We start from the raw sequence: 5,228 nt of genomic DNA on the forward strand, positions 1-5,228 counted from the left end.
CCCCCGATTTTGGGAAGGCAAAACCCGAGCAACCCGACGTTATGGCAGACGGTGAAGGTTACCTCTGAGCTACTCATGGACCTAACGAAAGTTATTGCATCAGACCCACAAGTGTGGCTATTAGCACTTATATGGTGCAAAATTGGAATTTTTTAATATTTTGTTATTTATTGTTAAATTTCTTAAGTTGTTTATTTTATGATACTTTAGATGACCATTAAAGGTCAAATACCGTACATTCGAGTCATTTAGTGCTGCGTAATAACCATCCGTGCTTATGTCAACAAAAGTAAATATTGCAGTAATTTGACATTTACTATGTAAACAATGACCTAAATCATTTTCTTGATTAACCAATCAGAGACAAGTACCAATGATGTTATAAATGATAAATATTTGATTATTTACTTTTACCCAATTGTTTGATTAGTGAAACCGTATTGTATTTAGAACCATTAGAAACTGTTACCAAGAGCAGTTGGCTCTCATATTGACTAAAATTTGATTCTTTATCAACTTTCGTCTTTTTGTTAAGTTTTGCTAGATCTTAAGATCTTGCGGGTTATAAGTTAGTTGAGCTTACTTAACGAGAAGTTAGCAACATTACTAGCTACTGGTTGAAGCCTTACAAACTTCAGCACAAGATTGAACATAGATTATCACTAGGGATTTTCTTAACTTCAATCAACAAAATTAAAGTTACAGTCCTTTAATACGTCTGAGCGACTAATTATTTCTGCGAGATCGTTAGTCAATCGAACCCAGTGAAGAACCAGGCCGGCGTAAAACTCGAGAACCAGGCTGTGATATATCGGTTCCGCTTAGATTCTTGAGCAGCCGCAACATTATCAAAATACGCTTTTTTCCAACGTTGTGCATTTTCCCTACAATGCCTTCCTTTGATTTGACTTGTCAATAATGTGATAATTCGGTAAAGAATTAAACTGAAATATGCAATTCTGATCAAAAATAAAGGAAAAATTGAAGACGCGTAGTACCAAAATAAAGGAACCATTAGTTGAATATAAAACCGTTACTGACATGAATTTGTTACTCACATGAAGTTTCTGCCTGTTTTTACTGAGACTGCGGCCGAAGTTGAGAGAAATAAAATAAAATTTTGGCAAAGTTAAAAATTCACCGGTATTTTCTCAAAATAAATGTATTCAAAGTCACAACAGACATTAGATAACAACTGAAAAACTGTCTAGGTTCTTTTATACCTTGTGAAAACTAACTGGATCTTTGATTGGGGACAATAATTCTTTGGGCTACAAAAAGTATAAGAAATGAAAGCAAAACGCAAGAAATGCACAAAATTTTTACGAAAACAATTGGTCAGAGCCATAAAGAGCATGAGCTGATTTCTGAAACCATGATATAATCTCGTTGAGTCTCGTTTATTGTAAATATCTGTCATTAATTGAGCCCTGATTTGAAAATCTCGTCGGTAATTGACATAAAAAACATTTCTATAGCGGAAATATTTTGAAAAAAGAGGTCACGCGCCATTAATATCTAAAGACGTGTTATCATATGGATCCATGGTGAGGTCAAGATCAGCCCAGATATTTCTGCGCGTCTAACAAAACACTCAATTGTTGAAATGGTTGCGAAATATATCAATTCTTTACAAAATTTTTCAGTTTGTCGAAAATATATAATGCATTTTGTATAATTATCGAGTTTAAATTTGCAAAAAATTGGCAAAATTATTATTCCAGAAGACTACAGCGGGAGTACAGCTAGATCTTTTTTGAGCTGAAGAATAATATGGCCGCAGTTTTAGGGTGTCTTCTTCCAGCAAATATAAAGCAAGTGTGCTAAAAATGTCATCGAAAAAAGTCTGAATTTTGAAAAATTTAGCAGAAATTCTACCAAAAAAACTCAGATCGAACAATTCAGCAACCCTCATCTATCTTTAGAAATATTATCAATAACATTACAATTAACAATTTTAACATTTTTTTTAAACCAAAATTGACAAAAATTTGCTCAAAATTGACGAAAATTTGGTCAAGACCGTGAACATAACAGCTGAATTACGTCTAATGTTCTCAACACTTCAAACCTCGATAGGTCCCTATAAAAAGCGAAAGTTGAAAAAATCAATTTAATTCCATGTTCTACGTTGGACGGGCTTTCTTATGATACCACTCACAACTCTTTACAATTATTGTATCGATCGGCCACAATTGTCTGAACAAAAAAAATCCATTTGAGTATATAGTTCCTCCCCCCTCAAGAGGGGTCGGAACAATTATATACGTTTGTTTGCTTGCTTTGGAGTTCGCTGATATTTTTTCTTATGGACTTGTTTTTGATAAGCTTTGGTTTTTCCCTTAATTTGCGTGTATTACCAATGTGCATTTTCTAATCTTTGAGCATTCATTGTATCCAATAGAAATATGTTGTTAGCAATAATTCTTTCTCTAATTCCGTATGCCTAGTTATTGTGGTCTGGATCAAGTTGAAGTGATCTAAAAAGCAACCCTTTTGTAATGAGGACAATGTTGCATTAATTTTGCGAAAAATTTTTTCAGACTTGTTTAACACGGAAAGATTCAGATTAATAGCTGAGATAGCTGAACGGAGATTGTATTGGCTTTCTTTTGATTTTTTGTGAGTAGTTTGTTTCGACCTCTGTCATTACGCTCATTTCAAATCGTATTCTGTATATTATTTGGACATGCAATTCTTCGGCTGAGTTTAGTTGCTGGCGTCTTTCTTGCATAGATTTGAGCCAGTTTTGCGTTCATTCGTGTTTATATTTGTTGAATTGCATCAGTCTCAAAATTACTGTCTAGTTGTGTTCAATTGAATTTTACTTTAATGGGAGAAGTCAAAGTTAAATAAGGATAACTCACTCCAATTGAGATTTTTTATTTGTGGGAAGTCCTCAATACACAACAAAGTCATTTCTTGCTCAGTTTTTGCTTAGGTCTTTTTGTTTTCATACGTAATTTGAGACTACAGGTCTACAAAAATGTCGTAGCTTTTTTCTGGTTAGCTGCCAGCTGTTTATTTTGTGCTTTGATTTTTAGATTTAGATAATCGGTTTGAGTTTTAGATTTGTTTTGAGAGTTGAGTGAGTATATGAAAAATATCTTATAACATATTTTAAAAGTTCTTCCATCAATGAATTTTTGTCAAATTCGTTTAACCGCTTCATAAGATTTTGTTTCGTTTTTGCCTTTTTTTTCAGACAGCTCAGAGGATGATTGGGTTGTTTTGGAATTATAAGGAGTGATTCAGTCATTTTACGGTTGTCTTTTGGGACCCCTTTACACACTTTTGAACTCAAATTGGAATGGCCATTTTATCACGCTGAAACAGGAAGTGAGTCGTGAAATTTATCAATCTAGCGTTTTTAAAGTGTTTGAAGAAATACTTTATTTCTCGAGTGTTCTGTCCACATGTGGCAATTCGACTTTCCAAATGGTTTTCATGAATTCATCATAAGTAATTTTGATGTCTTTTGTGGGCAATGAAAGACTTTGTGTTCTGGAGTTCACAGAAATGAGAGTTCATAGAGCGATTGCTAGCTGGCATTAATATTAAGCTTGATAGCCTTCAGTTTAGAGGCTTAATTAAGCAATGTTGTGAAATCTAACAAACTGCACATCAAATTAGAACACTTTTTTGACACTTAGAGGCTGTTTTCCGGCAATCTGCGGTTTATGTTCACTGGATCGTTTCCAGTTTTCATGAGGTCAATTGTTTCTTTTTCATTTTTCACTTTACCAATGTGCATTTTCTAATCTTTGAGCATTCATTGTATCCAATAGAAATATGTTGTTAGCAATAATTCTTTCTCTAATTCCGTATGCCTAGTTATTGTGGTCTGGATCAAGTTGAAGTGATCTAAAAAGCAACACTTTTGTAATGAGGACAATGTTGCATTAATTTTGCGAAAAATTTTTTCAGACTTGTTTAACACGGAAAGATTCAGATTAATAGCTGAGATAGCTGAACGGAGATTGTATTGGCTTTCTTTTGATTTTTTGTGAGTAGTTTGTTTCGACCTCTGTCGTTACGCTCATTTCAAATCGTATTCTGTATATTATTTGGACATGCAATTCTTCGGCTGAGTTGAGTTGCTGGCGTCTTTCTTGCATAGATTTGAGCCAGTTTTGCGTTCATTCGTGTTTATATTTGTTGAATTGCATCAGTCTCAAAATTACTGTCTAGTTGTGTTCAATTGAATTTTACTTTAATGGGAGAAGTCAAAGTTAAATAAGGATAACTCACTCCAATTGAGATTTTTTATTTGTGGGAAGTCCTCAATACACAACAAAGTCATTTCTTGCTCAGTTTTTGCTTAGGTCTTTTTGTTTTCATACGTAATTTGAGACTACAGGTCTACAAAAATGTCGTAGCTTTTTTCTGGTTAGCTGCCAGCTGTTTATTTTGTGCTTTGATTTTTAGATTTAGATAATCGGTTTGAGTTTTAGATTTGTTTTGAGAGTTGAGTGAGTATATGAAAAATATCTTATAACATATTTTAAAAGTTCTTCCATCAATGAATTTTTGTCAAATTCGTTTAACCGCTTCATAAGATTTTGTTTCGTTTTTGCCTTTTTTTTCAGACAGCTCAGAGGATGATTGGGTTGTTTTGGAATTATAAAGGAGTGATTCAGTCATTTTACGGTTGTCTTTTGGGACCCCTTTACACACTTTTGAACTCAAATTGGAATGGCCATTTTATCACGCTGAAACAGGAAGTGAGTCGTGAAATTTATCAATCTAGCGTTTTTAAAGTGTTTGAAGAAATACTTTATTTCTCGAGTGTTCTGTCCACATGTGGCAATTCGACTTTCCAAATGGTTTTCATGAATTCATCATAAGTAATTTTGATGTCTTTTGTGGGCAATGAAAGGCTTTGTGTTCTGGAGTTCACAGAAATGAGAGTTCATAGAGCGATTGCTAGCTGGCATTAATATTAAGCTTGATAGCCTTCAGTTTAGAGGCTTAATTAAGCAATGTTGTGAAATCTAACAAACTGCACATCAAATTAGAACACTTTTTTGACACTTAGAGGCTGTTTTCCGGCAATCTGCGGTTTATGTTCACTGGATCGTTTCCAGTTTTCATGAGGTCAATTGTTTCTTTTTCATCTTATTGTATAGTAATCAAATTTTTTGTGAAAACTCTTTTGAAGCCGCATGGGTTAATGAAATTCGGGAGTAGTCTGTAAGAATTGTATGTAATCACATTTTGAATAAGAT

General features: G+C 33.7%; 1 protein-coding gene across 1 annotated transcript in view; it reads left to right on the forward strand.

The window, feature by feature from the left end:
• Window positions 1-5,228, forward strand: part of LOC142336199 (large ribosomal subunit protein uL16-like) — a 100,901-nt gene that overhangs the window by 46,354 nt on the left and 49,319 nt on the right. The gene's annotated exons all lie outside the window — the stretch shown is intronic.

Source organism: Convolutriloba macropyga, chromosome 3 (genome assembly GCF_964194025.1).
Source record: "Convolutriloba macropyga chromosome 3, txConMacr16.3, whole genome shotgun sequence".
Lineage (NCBI taxonomy): Eukaryota > Metazoa > Xenacoelomorpha > Acoela > Convolutidae > Convolutriloba > Convolutriloba macropyga.